Source organism: Phocoena sinus, chromosome 2 (genome assembly GCF_008692025.1).
Source record: "Phocoena sinus isolate mPhoSin1 chromosome 2, mPhoSin1.pri, whole genome shotgun sequence".
Lineage (NCBI taxonomy): Eukaryota > Metazoa > Chordata > Mammalia > Artiodactyla > Phocoenidae > Phocoena > Phocoena sinus.
The window spans coordinates 82,524,117-82,536,803 of NC_045764.1; the positions used below are offsets into that span (position 1 = coordinate 82,524,117).

The 12,687-nt window shown below is 42.2% G+C and overlaps 1 protein-coding gene across 1 annotated transcript in view; it reads left to right on the plus strand.

Annotated features, from left to right (window-relative positions):
• The first annotated feature begins 40 nt into the window (after positions 1-40).
• Positions 41-12,687, plus strand: part of LEO1 (LEO1 homolog, Paf1/RNA polymerase II complex component) — a 76,067-nt gene continuing 63,420 nt past the window's right edge. The window contains exons 1-4 of the mRNA XM_032621084.1: positions 41-2,279; positions 6,431-6,624; positions 7,344-7,430; positions 8,006-8,120. The gene's annotated coding sequence lies outside the window, so the exon portion shown is untranslated. The remainder of the gene's footprint in view (positions 2,280-6,430; positions 6,625-7,343; positions 7,431-8,005; positions 8,121-12,687) is intronic.

Here is a 12,687-nt window from a genome sequence, read left to right on the forward strand (position 1 = left end):
AGGCCCAGCCACTCCACGGCATGTGGAATCCTCCCAGACCGGGGCACGAACCCGTGTCCCCTGCATCGGCAGGCAGACTCTCAACCACTGCGCCACCAGGGAAGCCCCTGTGACTTTTCTTATATGAGCCCACTTTCAAACAGTCTATGAAAAGTTTTAAGTAAGTCCCCTAGCAGTAATCCTTGAGGACTCCACTCTGAAATCAGAAAAATCCATCTGGTATTGGGGAACCAACAGTAGTCAGCAGACCTGCATACTGGCACCAGTTCTGCCACTTATTAGTTGTTAGGGTACAGGCAAGTCATTTAATCTTATCATAAAAATGCCTCTCCTCCCTTGCAGGTTTGTTCCAAGGATTTCATGAGATAATGTGTGTGAAAGCACTCTGAAAATGCTAAACGACTGTATAAATAAGTGGTGCTATTAATATCTCCACCCAGAAGCTTGCCTGTTTAAACCACGGTTTCCTAAAGTTAAGGCAGCTCTCTCTTTCATTCAATTCATTCCACAGATATTCTTTAAGTGCCTACTTTACCCAACATAGAACTTTGTCCCCATTTTCTGAGTAACTTAGTTAAGTAGGGCTTTTTTCTTCAACGTTTAGTATGTAAATTTGTAAACACTTTTTTCTTAAAATGTAGCTTTCACTGTTTCTATGCTTATTTACCCCTCAAAGAATTGTGGTCAAATAGTGAAACAGGAGACATGCCGTAGCATGCTGCAAAGGTAGAAGGCCAGAAGAGTCTCTGCCTGCATCTCCCACAGAAAACAGGAGTGTCTTCTATGCAGCCCAGGAGAGACGAAGGGAAAGTTCAGACAGGGTACAGCTGATGGCACAGTGAGAAGGGGAGGAGGAGGAACTGTGTATAACTTCTCAGATCCCAACAATCAGTATTATAAGAAATAGATTTACTTACGTGAAAGCAGCTTACGGAAATCTCCTTTAGGTGGTGGCCCATTCAGCAAAGAAAAATTTCTTCCAGTTTTAGAAGCTTCCTAAGGTTTATAAATACTGTTTCCAAAGGAAATATAAAAGGCAAGTGATTCTTGGGGAAGAGGAAAAAAGACAGATTTAAAAAAATGATTTCGCTGTACAGCAGGTTATGAAGGAGGGAAAAGGAAGAGATTAAAATGATTCTTTCCCTCCTCCCTCTGTGACTCAGAGATTAATTTTAAAAATAATCTTCATCCCAGTATGGGAAGCTGAGCAAAGACTCACATCTTCACATTCCAAGTTCCCTGATGGCCTTGGAGAGGAAAGGAGCAAAAGGAAGAGGGAGATAGGAAACAGTAACTATTAAAGATAATCTGGGAAAGACTTTACCTACTCAGAAGAGGTGAGATGAAATTAAAGGCAGGTCTAGCTGTGATGAAATAGGCATTTTCTGTTATCGCCCTATTCTGAAGTATGTTGTATCAGCAAGGATGAAGCCTCAACTTGTCTTTTCATTCTAACCTCCCACTAACTCTTCTGGTGATCCATAGTTTACTCATTCAAATGAATTTTCATCTTTCAACACCATTCCTCTTTCTTTGTATCAGCAACAGAAGGCTTTCTTCTAGGTGTTTCCTAAGTCACATTTAATTTATGTAAGCATGTTCATTTTTTTTAAAGTTTTTTTTAATTTTGAAAGTATTAAAACTTACAGAAAAGTTGCACACATAGCATAATGAACTTTTTTTTAACTGACTAATTTGAGAGTAAGTTGCTGGCATGACACCTGTGGTGGAAATTGAGATGCATTGACAAGATACCCTTCAAGGAAGGACTTGTTGCTCAATTGTGGGGTCAACAAGCATCTGTCCACTGTCATTCCCTTCAGGGTTGGCCTCATCTGCAGAGAGCTACCTTGCCCAAGGAGATGCCCCTTTCCCAGGTGGCCCAAATCCAAGGACTGATCAAGGGAAGGATAGAGCAGCCTGGCTATTTTGACCCTGTGCAGGGCAACTTCAATGGGCCGTTTCTGCTCAAGAGCTCCCAATGGGGTTAGTTGAGTTTATCAGCCTGTATCTCAGATCAGCATCTTCCTCTGCCCAACTCTGTTTTCTTTCCTCCAACCCATAGACATGGATCTCAAGAGCTCGCCTTCATAATTATCCTGAACACTAAAGTCTGTCTCAGAGTCTCCTTCCTGGAAAACCCAAACTGCCACAGTTGGAGCCAGGAGAGATTGAGAAAGCAGATGATAAGATGGGGTTTTGAAGCTGGATCACTACCCGGCTGGTATGAAGACCTCATCACTGGTGATGGATGGAGCACAGATAGTCCCTGGCATAAGGTAACAGTACAATTACTAACACTTTCACCAGTGGTGAATTGGGTTAGTATACTAGTGAAAGAGAATGTATTAGTTGATACCATATATGGAGAAAATAGTAACTATAAGGACAGTGGGATTGGATGGTTATTGCTTAGCTCTATTAAAGCTCTAGGAGAAGAAAACAAAAAGCTAAGAGAGTGGCTAGTAGACAACTGAAAGCCAAGTATGAAAGCCAGAGGGTCTCTTTGGTAAAGAGGCTTTCATAACCTGCAGAGGGAGTGCAGAGAAGGCTGAGGACCAGACCACACTAACTTATCAGTGTGGCCAAGCTCCAAAGAAGGTTAAACTACTAATAAACTAGGTCTCCTAATCCAAGGACAGGGCTGTTGTTGGGAAAGAATGAGACCCTGACACATGGGATGGGGACATTTGAATTGATGCCCCCCAATATCTTATATTCCCAGGTTCCTTTTGATCCTCTGAGCCTGCAGAAGTGAGCCACCCTTTTCTACTAAGAGCCATACACTCCCCTAGCTTGAGACAATGCCAGGGCCTCTTCCTGCAATACAACATGTGTCTCCTCAGGATCTTCCCCCACCAACCCTCCGGTCCACTAAATCTATAACTAGGGTTAAGTGGCAGCATAATCCAGCTGGGGGCATGCTAGGCCTGAGAAGGGAGGAAAGAAACCATATCCCAAAGGAGTGAAAAGATTTAACCAGCATGGATTGCAGGAGGTGGGGGAATACACATGGGACTAGATTCTGAGGGTACTTGATCAAGGGGGATAGAACATAAGATTCAAAAACAATTTGGGTACATTCTCCCAAAATATAAGATTTATACTCTGTCAAAAGACCCCAGGGATTGGTGCAAACTTACTAGTAAGATGGCTCCTATGAAGCATGGAAAAAGTGATGACCCATGCTAAGAGATATCAAAATGCCATAAATGTCTTGGCAGATGGTAGAGGAAAGGATTAAAACACTGAGGGAAATCAAAAATAATAAAATACCTAGGAGTAAATTTAGTAAGACGTATACACTGAAGACTACAAAACTTTGTTGAAGGAAATGAAAGAAGACCTAAATTAATGGAAAGATATTCCATGTTCATTTATTGGAAGATTAATCTCCAAACTGATCTGTAGCTTCAAGGTAATCCCTATCAAAATCCCAGCTGGCTGTTTTGCAGAAATTAACAAACGGATCCTAAAATTCATATGGAAATGTCAGGGACCTCGAATAGCCAAAACAATTTTGAAAAAGAACAAAGGTGGAGGATTCAATTCCCAGTTTCAAAACTGACTACAAAGCTATAAAAACAGTGTGATACTGGTATAAGGATAGACATGTAGATCAAGGGAATAGAATTGAGGGTCCAGAAATAAACCTACACATTTATGGGCAGTGGATTTTCAACAAGAATGCCAAAAAAATACTATGAAGAAAGAATCGTTTTTTCCAGCAAATGGTGCTATCCACATGCAAAAGAAAGAGTTTGGACACTTATCTCCCAAAATACACAAAAATTAACTTAAAATGAATCATAGTCTTAAATGTAAGAGCTAACACTGTAAAACTCTTAGAAAAAAGTAAGTTTGAATTTTTGTGACCTTGTATCAGGCAATGGTTTCTTAGACATGACACAAAACACAGTCAACCAAAGTTGCACTTCATCAAAATTAAAAGCTTTTGTGCTTCAGAGGACACCACCAAGAAAGTCAAAGACAACCTACAGAATTAGAGAAAATATTTGCAAATCGTATTCTGATAACAGTCTAGTATCCAGAATTTATATATATATATATATGTAAACTTTACTCAACAGTAATGACAAATAACCCAATTTTAAAATAAACAAAAGATTTGAATGGTCATTTCTTTTTTTTTGAATAGTCATTTCTTTAAAAAAGATATACAAATGGATAACAAGCATATGAAAATATGTTCAATATCAGTAGTCATTACAGAAATGTAAATCAAAACCACAATAAGATACCACTTCACACCAATAGAATGACTATAATAAAAAATTTTTGAAAAGAAAGAAAAAGAAGTGTTGATGAGGTTGTGGGGAAATTGGAACACTCATACATTGCTGCTGGGAAGGTAAAATGGTGCAGCCAATTTGGAAAACGGTGTGACAACTGCTGAAAAAGTTAAGCATAAAGTTACCATTTGACCTAGCAATTCCACTCCTATGTATATTCCCCAAAGAAATGAAAACATAATGTCCACACAAAAATCTGTACACAAATGTTTAAGGCAGCATTATTCATAATAACCAAAAGGGGGAAACAACCCAAATGTTCATCAACTGATGAATGGATAAATGAAATTTGCTATACCCGTACAATGGAATACTGTTCAGTTATGAAAAGGAATGAGGGGGCTTCCCTGGTGGCGCAGTGGTTGGGAGTCTGCCTGTCAGTGCAGGGGGCACAGGTTCGTGCCCCGGTCCGGGAGGATCCCGCATGCCACGGAGCGACTGAGCCCGTGGGCCATGGCCGCTGAGCCTGCGCGTCCCGCAATGGGAGAGGCCGCAACGGTGAGGGGCCTGCGTGTCGCAAAAAAAAAAAGGAATGAGACTGATATATGCTACAACATGGGTGAACCTCGAAAACATTATGCTAAGTGAGAGAAGGCAGACAAAATGCCACACATATTGTGTGCTTCCATTTAATGATATGTCCAGAGTAGGCAAATTCATAGAGACATAAAGTAAATTAGTGGTTTCCAGGGGCTGTCAGTAGGGAGAATAAGGAATGACTGCCAACTGACACAGGGTTTCATTTTGGGGTGGTGAAACTACTCTAAAATTGTTTGTGGTGATGGTTGCCCAACCTTGTGAACATACTAAAAACCTATAAGTTGTGCACTTCAAAATGGTGAATTTGGGGCTTCCCTGGTGGCGCAGCGGTTGAGAGTCCGCCTGCTGATGCAGGGGACACGGGTTCGTGCCCCGGTGCGGGAAGATCCCACATGCTGCGGAGTGGCTGTGCTCCGCAGCGGGAGAGGCCACAATAGTGAGAGGCCCACATACTGCAAAAAAATAAAAAATAAAAAATGGTGAATTTTATGTATGTAATACTATCGCAATTTTTGTAAAAGGACACAGGGAAGTGGGCATGTTGGTATAGCTATACTATGTCAGGCCAGAAAACCCACCAGATGACTCTTCCATAGGAGGACCTGGAGGATACACCATCTACCAAAGCAATAAAGAATGTGCTGGTGAAAGGGCACCAGAATCACTATGAAGTTCAGTAGCGGCTCTCTTTTGCAGGCTGGACTGATGATGGTAGGCGATGCTGTTATAAAACTGACTTCCTTATTAGCAATGGAGTTAATACAACCCAGAAATAATTGAACCAGGTGGCATCACACACGTGTCAGAAACCATGTGGACGCAATTATGATAATAAGCAGCAAGATCAAAGCGGCAACCAGGGGCCCCTGACCTGCAGAGAGTTATGGAGATAATTAATAAAACGTGGTGTCACTTGCTGAAAAATAGATGGGCAGCCAATAAGGGTACTAATCGGTTTGTACAAGCAAAAGAAAACAAAGAGGGTGTAGGGAATGGAACTATTTGGGAGCAAAGTTTTTGAATAGTATTGAAATTAAGTTGGTATTAATCTGAACAACATTGTTATAAATTAAGATGTTAATCATAATCCCAGGAACCACTAATAACTCAAATATATATATGACAGGGAAATTAAAATGTTACATTGGAAAATATCTTTTTAGCACAAAAGATGGCAAAATATAGGAATAGAGGAGCAAAAAAGCTATGGCATATGGAAAAGAAGGCAAAATGGCAGTTGTAAATCCTTCAATATAAAATGACTCAGCCAGTTGATCCCCCCTTGGTCAATGACCACACCATTTCTGGCACAATGGATACTTGAAGAAAGTGGCCACGTGGCAGACATTGAGGCTATCCTGGGCCCATTAGCATGGGTTCCCACTTATCAGTTATTGCCTCTGCCAAATGTCCACCTTGACAGCAAAAGAGATCAATGCTGAGCTTCTGATATGGCACCATTCCTCAAGGAGCCCAACCAACAAGTTGGTGGCAAGTTGACTGAAAGTTAGAATGTTTCGTTCTGACAGGAATGGACAAATATTCTGGGTAAGGATTTTTTTTTTTTTTTTTTTTAGCGGTACGCGGGCCTCTCACTGTTGTGGCCTCTCCCGTTGTGGAGCACAGGCTCTGGACGCACAGGCTCAGCGTCCATGGCTCACGGACCCAGTAGCTCCGCGGCATGTGGGATCTTCCTGGACCGGGGCACGAACCCGTGTTCCCTGCATCGGCAGGCGGACTCTCAACCACTGCGCCACCAGGGGAGCCCTGGGTAAGGATTTAAAAGTCTTATCTTCAGGCCTCACTCTGGGCTTAAACAATATTTGATCCACCAGCAGGGGACTTCACATAACATTGCATCAGACCAGGGGACCCAATTTACAGTAAAAAGATGTGAGAGTAGACCCATGACAATGGTATCTGCTGGTTGTATCACTTACTGCAACACCCTGAAGCTTCTGGCCTGACAGAGCATTGGGGTGCCATGCTGAAGGTATGGCTGACGTGTTAGCTGAGATGCAATGCTCTGTGAGTGCCATCCCCCTGGATACATTAAACACATTGAATCAAAGATCTTTATTTGGTGCTGTGTCCCCAACAGGAAGAATACATGGGTCTGAGAAGCAAATTATGGAAGTACGAATAAACCTGCTTATCATTATTCCCAATGACCCAATGGGAAATTTATGCTTCCTGTTCCTGTGATTCAGAACCCTGCAGGGTCAGAGGACCTTGTTTCTAAAAGGGGAATATTTCCACCCAAGGATACAGCAAAAGTCCCTTTGAACTACTAGCTTAAACTTCTGCTGGGCACTTTGGGCTCCTAGTATCCAGGGATGAGTGGGCTGGAAGTAGAGGAATCATCTTAGCAGGGGTATCAACCCTGATCTGCAGAAGGACTTAGGTCTGTTGTTATACAATAAGGGTAGGGAAGACAGTTTTAGCACTCGGATGATCTGCTTGTGTGCTTCTTGTTATTCTCTTGCCTAGTTGCAATAGTAAATGGATAATGCAGCAAGGACCTGGCGACCAGGAACCCAGACCTCTCTGGGATGTGAATCTAGATCATGACGCCAGGTAAGTCACTGAGGCCAAGAGGAGTGGTAGCTGAGAATGAGAGGAATTTAGAAAGGATGGTTGAGAAAGGAGGCTGTACGTTTCAATTGCAGCCCCAAGAGCAGCTGCAGCAGAGAGGGCTATCGTTTGTTTGTCCTACAAGCCTTCCTCTTCTAAGTTTCCCCAGGAGGAGAGGCTCATCAGAAACCTGAAGAAGCTACTCCTCAATGCATATGAACAATTAGATCCGGGAGCCGCACAGGGAACGAACGTGGAGATGACCCACTGAGATTTCCCTTTGCAGGCGGACTTCTTGTCCCAGCTACTTGGGGCACTGTCAGCAGACAGCCTTTAGGCTTTTGGCAGCAGAGAGCTGCCTTATCAGAGCTCACACCCCTTTGGAGACAGCTTACATCCATTAACTGATCAAGGCGTGGTTTTAAAGCCCAGCCATTTCAGCTTGGTTTGGCACAATGCTGAAGGACCGTTTCAGCTCCAGAGCTCCTCATGGGGTCATTTCAGGCTACTGGGCTTTCCTTATATGCAGCCTGCTTTTCCTTCCGTCTAAGCCTGCTTCCTTCTCTTCTATTCCACAGGTGTCGATCCCAAAGGCACTCCCTGATAAACATCCTGGACAGTAAACTCTGACTCAGAGTCTTCTTCCTGCAGAGCCTGAACTGTGAAAATGCCCTGTCATCACAAATACTTTTAGTATGTATGTTTTACTAGTGAATATTCATCTAGATAACCCCAGTACAATATCAAAATCAGGAATTTAACATTGATATGTTACTGTATAATCCTCATACCCCATTCAGATTTGGTCAATGGTCACAATAATGTCCTCTGCCCAGAAATTGTGCATTGTATTTAGCTGTCTCTTCAGTCTTCAATCTTGAACGGTTCCCTAGTCTTTGCTTTACTTTCATGACCTTGATACTCTTTAAGATTACGGCCACTTATTTTTGTACAATGTCCCTCAGTCTGGGTTTGTCTGAGGTTTTGTGATGATTAAATACAGGTTATCTTTGGTGGAACGATTAGAGAAGTGATGCCATGTTCTCACTGTATCCTATTAGGTGGCACATGACTTCAATCTGTCGTGTCACTGGTGATGCTAACTTGATTAAGGTGGCATCTGCCTTGTAATTAAGTATTTTGTGTGGAAGTACTTTGAGGCTATGTAAATATCTCATTCTTCATAATACTTCCTAGTTATTCTTTTTAAAATTTATATCTGTATTAGCCAAGGAATTTCTATTTTATTCAGTGGACAGTAACCCATTACTGTCGTTATTTTGACACTTGGACTGTTCCACATTTGGTCACTGGAAGCCTCTTCAAGTTGGCTTCTTTATTCTCTTAACATAACTCCATCATTCTTTTGCACTTCCTTGCTTGCTGCATGAGATAGTCCAAGCTTATTTTGTACTTTTCCTGCTCCAGCCCTGCAATCAGCCATTTCTCCAAGGACCTCTGGTTCCTTTTGGCAGAGAATGGCATTCAGAAACTAAGATCTTGGCGTTAGATGTGCTCATTGCTATTGAGGTATCAACTGTTCTTAGGCCCTTTCAGCAGACAGATCTAGGGAATATATGAAGTATATGTATGTATATGTATATATGTATTTATGTATATAAATTTACATTTATGTTTACACAAACACATTTTACATCTATATTTCTATATGTATATATATTCAAAATCATGAGTTCACACTGATACCTCCAATTTCAATCCAATACCAACTAGTTCATTCTAGTTTTTTCATTATTCATATATGTAACTACCATCTCTACCGGTAACAAATGTAACTCCCATTATCCTTAGTATGACTATTATATTTCATCAGTCCTTCTGTGCATAAATAATCTCCTGTGATTACCCCTTCCCCCTGTGTGGACACCTCCTCACCTTGCACTGGGCTGCTGCTCTGCCTGGATACCTTCTGTATCTTGCTTGGGCTCCAATGCCCCAAGCTGGACCATCCCCTGCACAGTCACCTTCCTCACCCTGGTCTGACTCGGACACCCTGTGCCAGATAGCCTTCCTTCAATGGATGGCCTCCTTACCCAGCTTGATCTCTGCACCCACACTAGGCCTCCTTTCTTCCTCTCCCTTCCCCTTCCCCATGTGGATAGCTATCTTACCCACATTGGGTTCCAACACCTGGCAACCACAGGCTAACCCTCTGCAGGGACTCCATTCTCACTATGCTCAGGATACCACACCGGTCTCCCTCTCCGTGGGCGGGACATGCTCCTCATCCCAGTCAGGCCACCCTCCACACAGATGCCCTTCTCACCTGTCTTGGGCTTTGACACCTGCACCTGGCTGACCTTTTACCCAGATGCCCTCCTCACACCTTTCAGCCACCACAGTTCCACACCCCCACAAAGGACACCAACCTTGCTTGGCTCCATGAATTGGCTTTTGGCCTGATTTGTACAGAAAGGAGAGGGAAGAGGATGGGAAGGTAGAGGAAGAAGTGGCAGACCATTAATTCATTCTTTGAAGTTCATTTTTTTTAAGTTTTATTTTATTTATTTATTTTTTGGCCATGCCGTGTGGCTTGTGGGATCTTAGTTCCCCAACCGGAGGTTGAACTGCGCCCTCAGCAGTGAATGCATGGAGTCCTAACCACTGGGCCACCAGGGAATTCCCTAAAGTTCATTTTTTTTTTTTTTTTTTTTTTTCCTGTACACGGGCCTCTCACTGTTGTGGCCTCTCCCGTTGCGGAGCACAGGCTCCGGACGCGCAGGCTCAGCGGCCATGGCTCACGGGCCCAGCTGCTCTGCGGCATGTGGGATCCTCCCAGACCGGGGCACGAACCCGCGTCCCCTGCATCGGCAGGCGGACTCTCAACCACTGCGCCACCAGGGAAGCCCCTAAAGTTCATTTTTAATAGAATCATTTTTCTGATATTCACTTCCATTTTGGTTTGGGGCTAGATTTATTTCCTTTTTTCTGACTAGCTTTATTTCTGACGTCATGTCTGTTAAATTCATGTTTGCCAAAAGAGCCAAAGCTGCCTGCTCAGCCCATTCCTTATCTGTGATGGCCACCATCTCCTCTACCAGAACAAGATGGCTCACACAGGTCAATACACAACAGGTTGCTCACCATTCTTTTCAGTGGGGTTTTTGGGATAATATAGATATTGTTGTGCATATTTAGAAAAAGGGTATCTTGGTTCCAATTTCTTTTCCCTGTTTCCTTTTTTTCTCTTCCTATCAAAACTGTTAATCTTGCTAGGTCAGTTTAAATAGAACCTCAGTTGCCTCTAAATTTCTCCTAGACTTTTTCCCATAGGAAGATACTTCAAAGGTATCTCCAGAGCCCAATAAGAATGGATTATTTGCTATTCTTCAAATATGCCCTAGGCTGTTCTACGTGTGAGCCTTTATTCATGCTGGTGCTTCTGCCTGGTCTGTCATCCCATTGCTTCTCCGAAGGTCAAAGCCCTACATCCTGCAAAGTACACTTCATATGCTACCTCCTACCAAAGTCTTTGTAAATATCCCCAACTCTGGACCCCAATAGAACTTTGTATGTATTTTTGACATAGGTCCTGTTCTGACATATTATCATTGCTGGGAGACAGGAAACTTGTTCCTTAGGTACAGATACCGTTCTTTTTCATTTATTTTCTCCCTGGAGGCCTTGCACATAGTAGAGACTACACGTTTGTTGAATTGAAACATAATCAAGGTTTCTATACTTTATATTAATTTTTCTTTTTACATAGTACACTCTTCAAAACAAACTCCCTAGTAGTGTTTTCTGGCATGAGACCTAAATTTTTTCCCTCATAGAAGAGAATGATGTTTAGTTTTACCATCCAAAGGACAAGAAAGTTAATGTGTTTATCTTTTTTCCAATATGATGCAATAGGTTGTATTAGTATACCAAGAGGTACAATCTAATCTCAAAGCAAATTCATATTTGCCTATGCAAGCCTATATTTTTATCCTGCCCAAATGGTACACCATTTTGACTGTTGCAATTATTAAATATTGACATTGTCCTAGAACATATGCATTACTTTGCATAGTGAATAAAATCATATTTTCACCTGCAGAGAGATGGCCCCAATTCCTCACTCCCCACAGGAATTATGTAATTACAGTAGGAGACCGACCTGCTTCTTTTGTGTTGGTCTTAGCCTGGATTCTCATAATCTGTTCTGAAGTAGGGCAGTATCAAAAATCTAGGCTGCTTTGTCATATTTTTTTCTCCATTTAACTGTTTATTGCAAGGCCAATCATTAGATTGTAAACTCTTTGACTTGGAGTTGTCTTCCAAGTCTTTTGTATCCTTCTTTTGTAGGTGATGATAGCATACTGTGGATGTGCAATGAATGATTTCACCAAATTAGTCTTAGAGTGCTTGACTTCACTGGGCCGTCACTTCTAAGCTTGTTGTGTTCAGAAGCCAAAAACACGGACTTTTAGTGTTCTTCTCCTGCAAGTTCTTACTGCTTTTAAACCTCTGTTTATCCCTAGTGGCCTGATAGCTATTGCACCAAGTTTTTAGAGTTGGAAGTTTAATGAATTTTAAGATTCTCTCTCTATGTCATGCCTTGAAATTGGAAGAACTGCATAGAGAAGGAAGGGTTGGGGACCATGAAGAGCTTTCCTGCTTAGAAAGAGAACTCCTTCTGACAGGTATCGGTGGTAGGCTGAGTTATGGCTCCCCAAAAATGTCCATGTCCTAATCCCCAGACTCTGTGGATATTACCTTGTATGGCAAACAAACAAACAACCAAAAACTTCCAAGACTTTGCAGGTATGACTGAGGATTTTAAAATGGGGAGATTATTCTGGATTATCTGAGCGGGACCTAAATGCAATTCCATGCATCCTTAGAATAGGATAACAGGAGATGTGACACATAGGAGAGAAGGCATTATGACTATGGAGGCAGAGACTGGAGTGATGTGGCCACAAGCCAAGAGGTGCCAGCAGCCACTAGAAGCTGTAAGAGGCAAGAAACATGTTGTCCTACTGTCTCTGGAGGGAGCACAGCCCTGCTGGCATCTTTATTCAACCCAGTGAAACTGATGAACTTCTGGCCTCCAGGAATGTGAAAGGATAAATTTCTGTTGTTTTAAGCCATCAGGCTGTGTGGTAATTTGTTACAGCAGTTACAGGAAACTAATACAGTATCCTATATCTCAAATGTTTCTATATTTTCTTTTTACTGCTCCCCTTATTTAGCCTATATGTATGTATATATCCCATTTTGTTCTTTCTTTTCTTCCTGACAGATTTTTTCC